This window comes from Convolutriloba macropyga, unplaced genomic scaffold (genome assembly GCF_964194025.1).
Source record: "Convolutriloba macropyga unplaced genomic scaffold, txConMacr16.3 SCAFFOLD_3653, whole genome shotgun sequence".
Taxonomy (NCBI): domain Eukaryota; kingdom Metazoa; phylum Xenacoelomorpha; order Acoela; family Convolutidae; genus Convolutriloba; species Convolutriloba macropyga.
Window position 1 is genome coordinate 2,506 of NW_027449714.1, and position 17,495 is coordinate 20,000.

The 17,495-nt window shown below is 45.4% G+C and overlaps 1 pseudogene; it reads left to right on the plus strand.

Moving 5' to 3' along the window:
* Positions 1 to 15,666: 15,666 nt before the first annotated feature.
* On the plus strand, positions 15,667 to 15,818 carry LOC142355265 (5.8S ribosomal RNA; annotated as a pseudogene).
* The last annotated feature ends 1,677 nt before the right edge of the window (positions 15,819 to 17,495 follow it).

A 17,495-nucleotide genomic window follows, 5' to 3' on the forward strand; every position in this document is an offset into this window, starting at 1 on the left:
GCTAGCTAGCTTGAGCTTGAGCTAGCTAGCTAGCTTGAGCTTGAGCTTGAGCTAGCTAGCTTGAGCTTGAGCTTGAGCTAGCTAGCTAGCTTGAGCTTGAGCTAGCTAGCTTGAGCTTGAGCTAGCTAGCTTGAGCTTGAGCTAGCTAGCTAGCTTGAGCTTGAGCTAGCTAGCTAGCTTGAACTTGAGCTAGCTAGCTAGCTTGAGCTTGAGCTAGCTAGCTTGAGCTTGAGCTAGCTAGCTAGCTTGAGCTTGAGCTTGAGCTAGCTAGCTAGCTAGCTTGAGCTTGAGCTTGAGCTTGAGCTAGCTAGCTTGAGCTTGAGCTAGCTAGCTAGCTTGAGCTTGGGCTTGAGCTAGCTAGCTTGAGCTTGAGCTTGAGCTAGCTAGCTTGAGCTTGAGCTTGAGCTAGCTAGCTTGAGCTTGAGCTTGAGCTAGCTAGCTTGAGCTTGAGCTTGAGCTAGCTAGCTAGCTAGCTTGAGCTTGAGCTAGCTAGCTTGAGCTTGAGCTAGCTAGCTAGCTTGAGCTTGAGCTTGAGCTAGCTGGCTTGAGCTTGAGCTAGCTAGCTTGAGCTTGAGCTAGCTAGCTTGAGCTTGAGCTAGCTAGCTAGCTTGAACTTGAGCTAGCTAGCTAGCTTGAGCTTGAGCTTGAGCTTGAGCTAGCTAGCTAGCTTGAGCTTGAGCTTGAGCTAGCTGGCTTGAGCTTGAGCTAGCTAGCTTGAGCTTGAGCTAGCTAGCTTGAGCTTGAGCTAGCTAGCTAGCTTGAACTTGAGCTAGCTAGCTAGCTTGAGCTTGAGCTAGCTAGCTAGCTTGAGCTTGAGCTAGCTAGCTAGCTTGAGCTTGAGCTTGAGCTAGCTAGCTTGAGCTTGAGCTTGAGCTAGCTAGCTAGCTTGAGCTTGAGCTAGCTAGCTTGAGCTTGAGCTAGATAGCTTGAGCTTGAGCTAGCTAGCTAGCTTGAGCTTGAGCTAGCTAGCTAGCTTGAACTTGAGCTAGCTAGCTAGCTTGAGCTTGAGCTAGCTAGCTAGCTTGAGCTAGCTAGCTAGCTTGAGCTTGAGCTTGAGCTAGCTAGCTTGAGCTTGAGCTAGCTAGCTAGCTTGAGCTTGAGCTAGCTAGCTAGCTTGAGCTTGAGCTAGCTAGCTAGCTTGAGCTTGAGCTTGAGCTAGCTAGCTTGAGCTTGAGCTTGAGCTAGCTAGCTAGCTTGAGCTTGAGCTAGCTAGCTTGAGCTTGAGCTAGCTAGCTTGAGCTTGAGCTAGCTAGCAAGCTTGTGCTTGAGCTAGCTAGCTAGCTTGAGCTTGAGCTTGAGCTAGCTAGCTTGAGCTTGAGCTAGCTAGCTTGAGCTTGAGCTAGCTAGCTTGAGCTTGAGCTAGCTAGCAAGCTTGTGCTTGAGCTAGCTAGCTAGCTTGAGCTTGAGCTTGAGCTAGCTGGCTTGAGCTTGAGCTAGCTAGCTTGAGCTTGAGCTAGCTAGCTTGAGCTTGAGCTAGCTAGCTAGCTTGAACTTGAGCTAGCTAGCTAGCTTGAGCTTGAGCTAGCTAGCTAGCTTGAGCTTGAGCTAGCTAGCTAGCTTGAGCTTGAGCTTGAGCTAGCTAGCTTGAGCTTGAGCTTGAGCTAGCTAGCTAGCTTGAGCTTGAGCTAGCTAGCTTGAGCTTGAGCTAGCTAGCTTGAGCTTGAGCTAGCTAGCTAGCTTGAGCTTGAGCTAGCTAGCTAGCTTGAACTTGAGCTAGCTAGCTAGCTTGAGTTTGAGCTAGCTAGCTTGAGCTTGAGCTAGCTAGCTTGAGCTTGAGCTAGCTAGCTAGCTTGAACTTGAGCTAGCTAGCTAGCTTGAGCTTGAGCTAGCTAGCTAGCTTGAGCTTGAGCTAGCTAGCTAGCTTGAGCTTGAGCTTGAGCTAGCTAGCTTGAGCTTGAGCTTGAGCTAGCTAGCTAGCTTGAGCTTGAGCTAGCTAGCTTGAGCTTGAGCTAGCTAGCTTGAGCTTGAGCTAGCTAGCTAGCTTGAGCTTGAGCTAGCTAGCTAGCTTGAACTTGAGCTAGCTAGCTAGCTTGAGCTTGAGCTAGCTAGCTAGCTTGAGCTAGCTAGCTAGCTTGAGCTTGAGCTTGAGCTTGAGCTAGCTAGCTTGAGCTTGAGCTAGCTAGCTAGCTTGAGCTTGAGCTAGCTAGCTAGCTTGAGCTTGAGCTAGCTAGCTAGCTTGAGCTTGAGCTTGAGCTAGCTAGCTTGAGCTTGAGCTAGCTAGCTAGCTTGAGCTTGAGCTAGCTAGCTAGCTTGAGCTTGAGCTTGAGCTAGCTAGCTTGAGCTTGAGCTTGAGCTAGCTAGCTAGCTTGAGCTTGAGCTAGCTAGCTTGAGCTTGAGCTAGCTAGCTTGAGCTTGAGCTAGCTAGCTAGCTTGTGCTTGAGCTAGCTAGCTAGCTTGAGCTTGAGCTTGAGCTAGCTGGCTTGAGCTTGAGCTAGCTAGCTTGAGCTTGAGCTAGCTAGCTTGAGCTTGAGCTAGCTAGCTAGCTTGAACTTGAGCTAGCTAGCTAGCTTGAGCTTGAGCTAGCTAGCTAGCTTGAGCTTGAGCTAGCTAGCTAGCTTGAGCTTGAGCTTGAGCTAGCTAGCTTGAGCTTGAGCTTGAGCTAGCTAGCTAGCTTGAGCTTGAGCTAGCTAGCTTGAGCTTGAGCTAGCTAGCTTGAGCTTGAGCTAGCTAGCTAGCTTGAGCTTGAGCTAGCTAGCTAGCTTGAACTTGAGCTAGCTAGCTAGCTTGAGCTTGAGCTAGCTAGCTAGCTTGAGCTAGCTAGCTAGCTTGAGCTTGAGCTTGAGCTAGCTAGCTTGAGCTTGAGCTAGCTAGCTAGCTTGAGCTTGAGCTAGCTAGCTAGCTTGAGCTTGAGCCAGCTAGCTAGCTTGAGCTTGAGCTTGAGCTAGCTAGCTTGAGCTTGAGCTTGAGCTAGCTAGCTAGCTTGAGCTTGAGCTAGCTAGCTTGAGCTTGAGCTAGCTAGCTTGAGCTTGAGCTAGCTAGCAAGCTTGTGCTTGAGCTAGCTAGCTAGCTAGCTTGAGCTTGAGCTTGAGCTAGCTAGCTTGAGCTTGAGCTAGCTAGCTTGAGCTTGAGCTAGCTAGCTTGAGCTTGAGCTAGCTAGCAAGCTTGTGCTTGAGCTAGCTAGCTAGCTTGAGCTTGAGCTTGAGCTAGCTGGCTTGAGCTTGAGCTAGCTAGCTTGAGCTTGAGCTAGCTAGCTTGAGCTTGAGCTAGCTAGCTAGCTTGAACTTGAGCTAGCTAGCTAGCTTGAGCTTGAGCTAGCTAGCTAGCTTGAGCTTGAGCTAGCTAGCTAGCTTGAGCTTGAGCTTGAGCTAGCTAGCTTGAGCTTGAGCTTGAGCTAGCTAGCTAGCTGGAGCTTGAGCTAGCTAGCTTGAGCTTGAGCTAGCTAGCTTGAGCTTGAGCTAGCTAGCTAGCTTGAGCTTGAGCTAGCTAGCTAGCTTGAACTTGAGCTAGCTAGCTAGCTTGAGTTTGAGCTAGCTAGCTTGAGCTTGAGCTAGCTAGCTTGAGCTTGAGCTAGCTAGCTAGCTTGAACTTGAGCTAGCTAGCTAGCTTGAGCTTGAGCTAGCTAGCTAGCTTGAGCTTGAGCTAGCTAGCTAGCTTGAGCTTGAGCTTGAGCTAGCTAGCTTGAGCTTGAGCTTGAGCTAGCTAGCTAGCTTGAGCTTGAGCTAGCTAGCTTGAGCTTGAGCTAGCTAGCTTGAGCTTGAGCTAGCTAGCTAGCTTGAGCTTGAGCTAGCTAGCTAGCTTGAACTTGAGCTAGCTAGCTAGCTTGAGCTTGAGCTAGCTAGCTAGCTTGAGCTAGCTAGCTAGCTTGAGCTTGAGCTTGAGCTTGAGCTAGCTAGCTTGAGCTTGAGCTAGCTAGCTAGCTTGAGCTTGAGCTAGCTAGCCAGCTTGAGCTTGAGCTAGCTAGCTAGCTTGAGCTTGAGCTTGAGCTAGCTAGCTTGAGCTTGAGCTTGAGCTAGCTAGCTAGCTTGAGCTTGAGCTAGCTAGCTAGCTTGAGCTTGAGCTTGAGCTAGCTAGCTTGAGCTTGAGCTTGAGCTAGCTAGCTAGCTTGAGCTTGAGCTAGCTAGCTTGAGCTTGAGCTAGCTAGCTTGAGATTGAGCTAGCTAGCTAGCTTGTGCTTGAGCTAGCTAGCTAGCTTGAGCTTGAGCTTGAGCTAGCTGGCTTGAGCTTGAGCTAGCTAGCTTGAGCTTGAGCTAGCTAGCTTGAGCTTGAGCTAGCTAGCTAGCTTGAACTTGAGCTAGCTAGCTAGCTTGAGCTTGAGCTTGAGCTAGCTAGCTAGCTTGAGCTTGAGCTAGCTAGCTAGCTTGAGCTTGAGCTTGAGCTAGCTAGCTTGAGCTTGAGCTTGAGCTAGCTAGCTAGCTTGAGCTTGAGCTAGCTAGCTTGAGCTTGAGCTAGCTAGCTTGAGCTTGAGCTAGCTAGCTAGCTTGAGCTTGAGCTAGCTAGCTAGCTTGAACTTGAGCTAGCTAGCTAGCTTGAGCTTGAGCTAGCTAGCTAGCTTGAGCTAGCTAGCTAGCTTGAGCTTGAGCTTGAGCTTGAGCTAGCTAGCTTGAGCTTGAGCTAGCTAGCTAGCTTGAGCTTGAGCTAGCTAGCTAGCTTGAGCTTGAGCTAGCTAGCTAGCTTGAGCTTGAGCTTGAGCTAGCTAGCTTGAGCTTGAGCTTGAGCTAGCTAGCTAGCTTGAGCTTGAGCTAGCTAGCTTGAGCTTGAGCTAGCTAGCTTGAGCTTGAGCTAGCTAGCTAGCTTGAGCTTGAGCTAGCTAGCTAGCTTGAGCTTGAGCTAGCTGGCTTGAGCTTGAGCTAGATAGCTTGAGCTTGAGCTAGCTAGCTAGCTTGAGCTAGCTAGCTAGAGCTCGACCTATGAAAAGCTGCGCAAACACTTATTCTATAATAATTGCGAAAATTAAAAATTTCACAAGTGAAAAGCTGCATAAACAGTAATTCTATGTGTGGGGCATTATTAGGGGGAGGTGTCTTGTCAAAATATGGCTGGACTAAAGACCTCAACCCAGATAGGGTGGAAGGCCCTATGATCGGTCTGTTACTAATCGGTGACCGATAAAGACCTGACCAAGGCCTGTAGTAAGCTTGGTTAGGCATTACAGGAGATAACACTAAGACCGAGGGGTCTTAGAGAGCCCTCTAGCGGGGCGAATAGAGCTAGATCGAGCCTTGGGAAAGCTAGATCGAGCAGGACTGAAGCTAAAGGATAGACCGAGAGGTCTGTCTGGTCCTCCTAGAGAGGCCAAGAGAAAGTACGAGAAGCCAACTAAAGCTTGATCGGGCCTTCAGCAAGCACGACCGAGCTGTACCGGAGCTAACACTAAGACCGAGGGGTCTTAGAGAGCCCTCTAGCGGGGCGAATAGAGCTAGATCGAGCCTTGGGAAAGCTAGATCGAGCAGGACTGAAGCTAAACGATAGACCGAGAGGTCTGTCTGGTCCTCCTAGAGAGGCCAAGAGAAAAAACGAGAAGCTAACTAAAGCTTGATCGGGCCTTCAGCAAGCACGACCGAGCTGTACCGGAGCTAACACTAAGACCGAGGGGTCTTAGAGAGCCCTCTAGCGGGGCGAATAGAGCTTGATCAAGCCTTGGGCAAGCTAGATCGAGCAGGACTGAAGCTAAGCAAGAGACCGAGAGGTCTGTCTGGTCCTCCTAGAGAGGCCAAGAGAAAGTACGAGAAGCCAACTAAAGCTTGATCGGGCCTTCAGCAAGCACGACCGAGCTGTACCGGAGCTAACACTAAGACCGAGGGGTCTTAGAGAGCCCTCTAGCGGGGCGAATAGAGCTAGATCGAGCCTTGGGAAAGCTAGATCGAGCAGGACTGAAGCTAAACGATAGACCGAGAGGTCTGTCTGGTCCTCCTAGAGAGGCCAAGAGAAAGTACGAGAAGCTAACTAAAGCTTGATCACGCCTTCAGCAAGCACGATTGAGCAAGACCGGAGCTAACACTAAGACCGAAGTGTCTTAGAGAGCCCTCTGGTGGGGCGAATAGAGCTAGATCGAGCCTTGGGAAAGCTAGATCGAGTAAGATTGAAGCTGAAAGAGTGTCAGAGGAGCAAATGAACCTCCAAAAAGTGAAAATCAAATTTTAGAAAAAACACAAGTTAAATACTGCATGGACAGTATTTCTATGTGTGGGGCATTATTAGGGGGAGGTGTCTTGTCAAAATATGGCTGGACTAAAGACCTCAACCCGGATAGGGTGGAAGGCCCCATGATCGGTCTGTTACTAATCGGTGACCGATAAAGACCTGACCAAGGCCTGTAGTAAGCTTGGTTAGGCATTACAGGAGTTAACACTAAGACCGAGGGGTCTTAGAGAGCCCTCTAGCGGGGCGAATAGAGCTAGATCGAGCCTTGGGAAAGTTAGATCGAGCAGGACTGAAGCTAAGCAAGAGACCGAAAGGTCTGTCTGGTCCTCCTAGAGAGGCCAAGAGAAAGTACGAGAAGCTAACTAAAGCTTGATCAGGCCTTCAGCAAGCACGACCGAGCTGTACCGGAGCTAACACTAAGACCGAGGGGTCTTAGAGAGCCCTCTAGCAGGGCGAATAGATCTAGATCGAGCCTTGGGAAAGCTAGATCGAGCAGGACTGAAGCTAAACGATAGACCGAGAGGTCTGTCTGGTCCTCCTAGAGAGGCCAAGAGAAAGTACGAGAAGCTAACTAAAGCTTGATCGGGCCTTCAGCAAGCACGACCGAGCTGTACCGGAGCTAACACTAAGACCGAGGGGTCTTAGAGAGCCCTCTAGCAGGGCGAATAGAGCTAGATCGAGCCTTGGGAAAGCTAGATCAAGCAGGACTGAAGCTAAACGATAGACCGAGAGGTCTGTCTGGTCCTCCTATAGAGGCCAAGAGAAAGTACGAGAATCTAACTAAAGCTTGATCGGGCCTTCAGCAAGCACGACCGAGCTGTACCGGAGCTAACACTAAGACCGAGGGGTCTTAGAGAGCCCTCTAGCAGGGCGAATAGAGCTAGATCGAGCCTTGGGAAAGCTAGATCGAGCAGGACTGAAGCTAAACGATAGACCGAGAGGTCTGTCTGGTCCTCCTAGAGAGGCCAAGAGGAAGTACGAGAAGCTAACTAAAGCTTGATCGCGCCTTCAGCAAGCACGATTGAGCAAGACCGGAGCTAACACTAAGACCGAAGTGTCTTAGAGAGCCCTCTAGTGGGGCGAATAGAGCTAGATCGAGCCTTGGGAAAGCTAGATCGAGTAAGATTGAAGCTGAAAGAGTGTCAGAGGAGCAAATGAACCTCCAAAAAGTGAAAATCAAATTTTAGAAAAAAACACAAGTTAAATACTGCATGGACAGTAATTCTATGTGTGGGGCATTATTAGGGAGAGGTGTCTTGTCAAAATATGGCTGGACTAAAGACCTCAACCCGGATAGGGTGGAAGGCCCTATGATTGGTCTGTTACTAATCGGTGACCGATAAAGACCTGACCAAGGCCTGTAGTAAGCTTGGTTAGGCATTACAGAAGATAACACTAAGACCGAGGGGTCTTAGAGAGCCCTCTAGCGGGGCGAATAGAGCTTGATCAAGCCTTGGGCAAGCTAGATCGAGCAGGACTGAAGCTAAACGATAGACCGAGAGGTCTGTCTGGTCCTCCTAGAGAGGCCAAGAGAAAGTACGAGAATCTAACTAAAGCTGGGTCGGGCCTTCAGCAAGCACGACCGAGCAGTACCGGAGCTAACACTAAGACCGAGGGGTCTTAGAGAGCCCTCTAGTGGGGCGAATAGAGCTAGATCGAGCCTTGGGAAAGCTAGATCGAGCAGGACTGAAGCTAAACGATAAACCGAAAGGTCTGACGGGTCCTCATAAGAGGCATGGAGAAAGATCTGATACTAAAGTACCTCTCGGAAGTAATAAAATATGCCTGATGAAGCCGGGTATGATGTTTGTTGTTTGATGGCATTCATCGATTAGGTCTGGTGGATTCCCCATTACTCCGAGTGGTACTAGTAGAGGCTCCTACAGGGGTGAGCAAAGCGAGATCAAGCCTTAGGCAAGCTAGATCGAGCAGAACTGAAGCTGAAAAGCAAAATAAATGACAGGTCTGTCCAAATCAATAAACTTGAAATCCAGTGTGGTCACCACGGGTCACGAGGTGAATTCCTAGCGATTGTCTGCTGAACGTATAGGAAGGCCCGAAACGAACGATAATTTCATTGCACAGTGGAGATACTATACGTTCAGGAGTAGCATACATCGGGTTTGATCTATGATCATGTCTGGTCTCCGAGGATCCACCGGGTTACCAACTGGCACCGCTGTACTGGGTGTAAAACTGGGCCACCTGAAGTCCCGGGTGTAAAACTAGGTGCCTCTGTGCCAAAGTAGCGGCTTGCGTAGTGCATTATGCCTCCGGCTTGCGAAATGGTTATAAGCAATAACAACAGGACGCCGCGGGGTGTTCACTTAAAGGAGTAACGTTCTCTCAAGGGAGGGGATCTAAAAATCTTGATAAAACATTTATTCTATGCAAAATTTGTGCGCAAATTTTGCAAAGTAAAAAGCTGCACTGTAGCAAATTCTATGTGTGTAGCATTATTAGGGAAGTGTTGTTTGATGGCACCTCTCTACTTGATGCACCAAAGAACTACCTTGATGGCTCATGACCGCTGGTAATCTGTCGTCGCTAGTAGTTCGGAACTGAGAACAAATATGTTCGCAAATTACAACAATTATACAGCATATTGCTGAATAAAGCAGAACCGAATAATACTCAGTGACTTTACACCAAGACTGACTAATGTCTGGATTGTATCGTCCTACTCGAGTAAGGCGAAGAAAAGCTAGAAAGATACGCTTTTCACAAAGCAGGCTTAATGCATGCAAACCAAGGAGGAAGGAGTGATGCCCCTCCTTATAATAAGCAGAACCAAATAAAGAACAGACAGCATCATCTGTACAGTGACCAAGAAGAGGTGAAACTTCTGTATGTGAAAAGGCAATTTGAGCGAGATTTATTAGCAGACTAGTATTATGTTGTTTCTAGTAGGCGAAAGCCGAAACATCAACATGTGAAAATCTGATATTAAATCCTCAATCATTTTCCCTAGTATTATACAGCTATGAGTAACCTTAATTGGACACGGCAATTATTGCTGACCGGTGAAACTTTCGCATGGGAAAGACACACACACTTCTTGACAAAGCAATAAGTATTATGCTGTTTCTAGTACGCGAAAGCAGAAACATCAGCATGTGAAAGTTGTGAAGTTGAAGAATTTTTGTGTTGAGTACGATGTTGTTACTAGTAACCATGTCGACAGCTGAGAACTGTTCTCTAACCAATAGAAGGTGAAACTTCTGTATGTGAAAAGGCAATTTGAGCGAGATTTCTTAGCAGACTAGTATTATGTTGTTTCTAGTAGGCGAAAGCCGAAACATCAACATGTGAAAATCTGATATTAAATCCTCAATCATTTTCCCTAGTATTATACAGCTACTAGTAGCCGTAATTGGTCAGGGAAACATTGTTGACCGGTGAAACTTCACATGGGAAAGACACACAAATTACTTGACAAAACAATAAGTATTATGCTGTTTCTAGTATGCGAAAGCAGAAACATCAGCATGTGAAAGTTGTGAAGTTGAAAAGTTTTTGTGTTGAGTACGGTGTTGTTACTAGTAACCATGTCGACAGCTGGAAAGCTGTTCTCTAACCAATAAAAGGTAAAACTTCTGTATCTGAAGAGGCGGCGTGATTGAGATTTTTAACAGACTAGTATTATGTTGTTTCTAGTAGGCGAGAGCCGAAACATCGACATGTGAACATCTGGTTTTTAAATCATGAGTCAATTCTCCCTAGTATGATACAGTTGTTAGCCGGTATTGGTAACAGTAGAACAGAGATTTGGAGGGCAAAACCTGCTCATGGGAAATGCTCACAGAGCGCTATCTACCAGTACACATAGTATTATGCTGTTTCTAGTACGCGCGAGCCGAAACATCAGCATGTGAAATGTGTAATCGTGGGTAACTCTAAGTGTGTAGAGTACTGTGTAGTAACTAGTAGCCATGCCAAAGCATGCATTGAAACTCTTCGTGATTTAAAAAGCTCAAAGCAAGATTGACGAGGCCGCAAGGCTATGTCTTTCTAAATTCGAACAAATCGAAAGATTGTTCAAAGTACAATTAAACTGATTGATCCTGTCAGTTGCCATATGCTTGTCTGAAAGACTAAGCCATGCATGTGCAAGCGAAGCTTGAAAAAGTGGAACCGCGAATGGCTCATTAAATCAGTTACTATCTATTAGTTGATTTGCAAGCTAAATGAATAACTGCGGTAACCCTGCAGCTAATGCATGCTGATTGTCCGACACTGTCGGAGACTTTTACAAGACTACACCGGGTGATTTGCTAAGTACAGACACATCCCGTGATGAGTCCTAGTAACTGAAAGATCCCAGATAGCTTCGGCTTGGGGACGGAACTTCCGAATTTCTGACCTATCAACCTATGATGGTAGTGTAACGGACTACCATGGTTGTGACGGGTAACGGGGAATCAGGGTTCGATTCCGGAGAGGGAGCCTTAGAAACGGCTACCACATCCAAGGAAGGCAGCAGGCACGCAAATTACCCACTCTCCGCACGAGGAGGTAGTGACTAGAAATAATGATATGAACCTTTATGGTTTGTAATCAGAATGGAATGGACTTAAAAGCTCCATTGATGAACGAGTAGAGGGCAAGTCTGGTGCCAGCAGCCGCGGTAATACCAGCCTCTACAAGCGTATGCAATAGTTGCTGCGTTTAAAAAGCTCATAGTTGGATCTGTTTGAGTAGAACGGCAACATGGTCTTCAGTTAAATCTGTTGACTCGTTCCGCTCATCCTTCGCATCGAAGAAATAGTTTGCACTTAAATGTGACGAACTGTGGAAACGGTGTTTTCACCCTGAGAAAATTAGAGTGTTCAAAGCATCCTTTGGGATCGAATAATAAAGCATGGAATAATGGAGAATGACCCGCTACTCGATTGATGCCGGTTGGCTGAGTGCGGTAATGATTGAAAGGAACAGACGGGGGCATTTGTATTGCTACGTTAGAGGTGAAATTCTTGGATCGTGGCAAGACAAACTACTGCGAAAGCATTTGCCAAGAATGTTTTCATTAATCAAGAACGAAAGTCAGAGTATTGAAGAGGATTAGATACCCTCGTAATTCTGACCATAAACTATACCAACCTACAATTTGTCAAAGTCGATCTTGACTTGGCAAGAGATTAACCGGGAAACCAAAGTTTATTGGTTCCGGGGGAAGTATGGTTGCAAAATCGAAACTTAAAGGAATTGACGGAAGGGCACCACCAGGAGTGGAGCCTGCGGCTTAATTTGACTCAACACGGGAAAACTCACCCGGTCCAGACATCTTAAGGATTGACAGATTGAATATCTTTCATGATTATATGGGCGGTGGTGCATGGCCGTTCTTAGTTAGTGGAGTGATCTGTCTGGTTAATTCCGATAACGAACGAGATCTTCTCCATCTAAATAATGAAATTCACTATATGTGAATTCAAACACTTCTTAGAGGAACTATGCGGAATTAAATACCGCAGATGAAGTGAGGCTATAACAGGTCTGTGATGCCCTTAGATGTTCTGGACTGCACGCGCGCTACACTGTGTACTTTTAGATTGAGTACTCAGCCCTTGGTCCGAAATGGACTGGGCAATCAGAGAAAAGTACAGCGCTTCAAGGGGATCGTCTGTTGTAACTTGCAGACGTGAACCAGGAATTCCTGGTACTTATGAGTCAACAACTCATAGGGATTACGTCCCTGCCCTTTGTACACACCGCCCGTCGCTACTACTGATTGGATAGTTAAGCAAGAATTGCAAATTCCTACTGTTGGGACTTCGGTCTCCGGCAACGGGATGAAGCGGATCGAGCTTAATTGTCTAGAGGAAGTAAAAGTCGTAACAAGGTTTCCGTAGGGGAACCTGCGGAAGGATCAGTGATTGATTCCTTCGGGCATGGCTGCTGGTAGAGGCCATGTCTGTAGTGCGCATGACGCTCTGTCGCTTTGCTTGGCAACCAATCTCGAATTATGTATCGAGCTCAAAAACTACTTGTGTGGATACATAGTTCAGCAGTCATGGCAAGGGACTGCTTAAAGGGAGACTAGTTAGCAAAAGCAGCCTAGCAGAACTGCAGCTATCTAGATCTCAGAAGCTGGGTTATAGAAGCCCAGCTATAGACTTGTGAATGAGAAAGGCCTAAAAAGGTCCACAAGTCGCGTGGTTAGAACCGACACGCAAAAATCCCAGCGAGTGACAGAGCGTTGCGCTGTTCAGTGGGAAAGAGTTGAGCTACTCGGGGCGCCCACTGAACTTGCTCCGAGCCAAAGGCTCGAAAAAACACAGCTTAGCCTCAGATCCTTTACATAGAAGGCTAGCTAAAATAAACTTACCTTGGACGAGGGTAAAGTTTAGTCAGTTCTTAGGGGAGAGTAATCCACAGCTTCTCGCCCTCTGAACATTCTCCCAGATATGTAGGTCTGGGAGAGTCTCCTCCTGTTCTTCGGAATCTGGAGGTAGACAAAGACAGTACGATACGATCTTGCATCGGGATGACTAACCGATAATGATCATAATCTGACAATTTTTCCGGCTTGAGGCACCGGAGTCAGATTAAAGACACATACTGAACTAAAGGCGTATGTGCAAAGCTTGTCGGAGTGTAGAGAGTCAAGCTGAGTTGACTCGTCACGTGGTGATGACAACAGCCATGTGCAAAACACTCACAACTTTATCGTCTATGTGGAAAAGGTTGCTAACAGCGCTCTCTATGAGAGGCCCTCGCATATAACTATACGAGGAAAAGGCGATAGAGTTGTTTGAATGTGGGGCAGGTTCATCGACAAGCTAAGTTGATCACATTCTTGTTGTGGCATCCTACTAGAATTGGTCACGGTCTGCACCAACTCTCCCCAAGTTGGCCAGACTTAAAACTAGAAATAAGGTTTGCAGCTATGTGAACCTAGAAACTGTAAAGGAGTTGAAAGAACTTAAAGGAATTGAAAGAGGCCTTGAGGTATATCCTCTTGGTAAAGACCCACAAAAGCTCACAAAAGTGGCTTCGAAGGGCAAAACTGGTTCATCCAAAACAATTGGAGAGCTTAAAGCAGAACCAATTCGAATGAAACACTATTGGTGAAACTTCATCATGAGAACGTCACAAGCTGATCACGCTCTATGATATGACTAGTATTATGTTGCTTCTAGTAGGCTAAGCGCAAGCCGAAACATCAACATGTGAAAGTCGTAGAATTTTGCAATCAAACTGTGGCTAGTACTGTGATGTTACTAGTAACCTGGTGTTCCGTCATATGGCCAAGAGAGCATTTGAAGGCGAAACTTCTGCATGGGAAAGCTGCATCATGATCAAAATTTTATATCGAGTATTATGTTGACGTTAGTAGGCCTTGGCCGAAAACGCAGCATGTGAAAGGTATAGATAAAAGTTATTGTTGCAGTCAGTACTGTGTAGTTACTAGTAGCTGGATTTAAGCTCAAAATGAGACACTGTTGGTGAAACTTCATCATGAGAATGTCACAAGCTGATCAAGCTCTATGATATGACTAGTATTATGTTGCTTCTAGTAGGCTAAGCGCAAGCCGAAACATCAACATGTGAAAGTCGTAGAATTTTGCGATCAAATTGTGGCTAGTACTGTGATGTTACTAGTAACCTTGTGTTACGTCATATGGCCAAGAGAGCATTTGAAGGCGAAACTTCTGCATGGGGAAGCTGCATCATGAACAAAAGTTTATATCGAGTATTATGTTGACATTAGTAGGCCCTGGCCGAAAGCGCAGCATGTGAAAGGTATAGATAAAAGTTATCGTTGCAGTCAGTACTGTGTAGTTACTAGTAGCTGGATTTAAGCTCGAAATGAGACACTGTTGGTGAAACTTCATCATGAGAACGTCACAAGCTGATCACGCTCCATGATATGACTAGTATTATGTTGCTTCTAGTAGGCTAAGCGCAAGCCGAAACATCAACATGTGAAAGTCGTAGAATTTTGCGATCAAATTGTGGCTAGTACTGTGATGTTACTAGTAACCTTGTGTTACGTCATATGGCCAAGAGAGCATTTGAAGGCGAAACTTCTGCATGGGGAAGCTGCATCATGAACAAAAGTTTATATCGAGTATTATGTTGACGTTAGTAGGCCCTGGCCGAAAGCGCAGCATGTGAAAGGTATAGATAAAAGTTAGCGTTGCAGTCAGTACTGTGTAGTTACTAGTAGCTGGATTTAAGCTCGAAATGAGACACTGTTGGTGAAACTTCATCATGAGAACGTCACAAGCTGATCACGCTCTATGATATGACTAGTATTATGTTGCTTCTAGTAGGCTAAGCGCAAGCCGAAACATCAACATGTGAAAGTCGTAGAATTTTGCAATCAAACTGTGGCTAGTACTGTGATGTTACTAGTAACCTTTTCTTACGTCATATGGCCAAGAGAGCATTTGAAGGCGAAACTTCTGCATGGGGAAGCTGCATCATGAACAAAAGTTTATATCGAGTATTATGTTGACGTTAGTAGGCCCTGGCCGAAAGCGCAGCATGTGAAAGGTATAGATAAAAGTTATCGTTGCAGTCAGTACTGTGTAGTTACTAGTAGCTGGATTTAAGCTCGAAGTGAGACACTGTTGGTGAAACTTCATCATGAGAACGTCACAAGCTGATCACGCTCTATGATATGACTAGTATTATGTTGCTTATAGTAGGCTAAGCGCAAGCCGAAACATCAACATGTGAAAGTCGTAGAATTTTGCGATCAAATTGTGGCTAGTACTGTGATGTTACTAGTAACCTTGTGTTACGTCATATGGCCAAGAGAGCATTTGAAGGCGAAACTTCTGCATGGGGAAGCTGCATCATGAACAAAAGTTTATATCGAGTATTATGTTGACGTTAGTAGGCCCTGGCCGAAAGCGCAGCATGTGAAAGGTATAGATAAAAGTTAGCGTTGCAGTCAGTACTGTGTAGTTACTAGTAGCTGGATTTAAGCTCGAAATGAGACACTGTTGGTGAAACTTCATCATGAGAACGTCACAAGCTGATCACGCTCTATGATATGACTAGTATTATGTTGCTTCTAGTAGGCTAAGCGCAAGCCGAAACATCAACATGTGAAAGTCGTAGAATTTTGCAATCAAACTGTGGCTAGTACTGTGATGTTACTAGTAACCTTTTCTTACGTCATATGGCCAAGAGAGCATTTGAAGGCGAAACTTCTGCATGGGGAAGCTGCATCATGAACAAAAGTTTATATCGAGTATTATGTTGACGTTAGTAGGCCCTGGCCGAAAGCGCAGCATGTGAAAGGTATAGATAAAAGTTATCGTTGCAGTCAGTACTGTGTAGTTACTAGTAGCTGGATTTAAGCTCGAAGTGAGACACTGTTGGTGAAACTTCATCATGAGAACGTCACAAGCTGATCACGCTCTATGATATGACTAGTATTATGTTGCTTATAGTAGGCTAAGCGCAAGCCGAAACATCAACATGTGAAAGTCGTAGAATTTTGCGATCAAACTGTGGCTAGTACTTTGATGATGCTTGTAGCCAACCGAATTGGTTGAAAAGCCCAATAAGTAAGCTAACTTGGGAGAGCTTGTTGGAAACCAAATGCTACTAGATTGGTCCAAATACATCCTTCAACAGGGGATCACTTGGCTCGCTTTACGAAGAGGAGCACAGCTATATGTGTTAATTCGGTATGAATCGCAAGATTTGTTTACCGACCTCTCTAACGCAAAAGGCGGTCTCGGCTTCGGCTGTTGACTGCGTCCGATTCAGGGTTATATAACTCTCGATTGAACACATTGATGTTCTATTGTTGGTGCTTCCAATAAAATTGGAACACTTAAAGCAGAACCGATTCAAATAATAGCATTCTGATCAATGATTGCATTCCTTGATCAAGAACTGCTGGAGTCATTGTGATGGCGAATTTTCTTCATAAGAAAATTGCAAAGAGACGGAACTTAATGAGACTAGTATTATGTTGTTTCTAGTAAGCGGAAGCTGAAACAGCAACATGTGAAAATCAAGTTTTGTTCAATGATCTCGAGGCGATAAGTACTATGAAGCAACTAGTAGCCTAAGCATGACTCAGATTTGAGACAGTCAAAAAGACTGGCGAAACTTCTTCACATGAAAGTTACATAGAGAACTACAAATGTATACAGCGAGTATTATGTTGTTTCTAGTAGGCGAAAGCTGAAACATCAACATGTGAAAGTTGTCTGCAAACTGTAGAACGATATGTGATTAGTACTGTGCTGTTACTAGTAGCCAGTCTGACTGTAGAAGCCAAGACAAAGGGAAACTAATGCATCTGAAAAGGACAAGTTATGGAAAGGTATGCACGATAAGTATTATGTTGTTTCTAGTAAGCGGCAGCTGAAACATCAACATGTGAACGTCGTTGTGTACAGTAACCTAGAACTATATAGTCCTTAGTAACGTGCATTTACTAGTACCTGTAATTGGTATTCAGACTCAGGCAGTTTGGAATAGTTTGGCAAAGATGCACCAGAGAAAACTGGGATTTGATACAGAAATTGTTGAATACAAGTATTATGCTGCTTCTAGTAGGTTGAATCCGAAACATCAGCATGTGAAAATTGAAAACATTTCTGGTTCGAATTGTCACAAGTATTTGGTGATCTGAGTAGCCAAACTCACTACAACGCCAATTGAAGGCAAAAATTCTCAACGGGAAAAGCTATTCTCATTGAATGAGCTAACAAGACGAGTATTATGTTGCTTCTAGTAGGCGAAAGCCAAAACATCAACATGTGAAAGTCTTGCTGAACAAATTTAATGTTGTTGAGCTCAGTACCGTGTGAATTAGTAGCCATAATTGGCGAGCGAAAATTGAACTGGCGAAACTTCGTCTTTGGAAAATTGCAGATGCCGAGCACTTATTTTGCAACGAGTATTATGTTGACTGTAGTAAGCGAAAGCCGAAACAGCAACATGTGAAAGCTGTTGAAATTTGTGGTCATTTTGCAATAAGTACAAGGAGTGTAACTAGTAGCCAGGTCAAAATTTGGGATAAGAATGAGCAAAAATTCTGCATGAGAACAGTTGAAATTATGAAACTAAATTACAAAGACTAGTATTATGTTGTTTCGAGTACGCGAAAGCGGAAACATCAACATGTGAACGTTTGTAACGAAGTTTCGTTAATTTTCAGCCTAGTACTGAGCAAGAACGAGTAGCCTCATCTCCAATCCCACGCAAAATGTAGTGAAATATGTGAGTGAACCTTATTCACGGTGAGGGTTTCCCGAGGTCTGTATTGCAGCGAGTATTATGTTGCTTCTAGTAAGCGAAAGCTGAAACAACAACATTTGAAAGTTGGAATTAATGACTGAATGGAAACTTCGACCTGTGTTTGATAGTAGTAGCGAACAAAACTGCTGAATCGGTTTCTGTCTCATATTGGTCAGTGAACCAATTAAGAGACAATC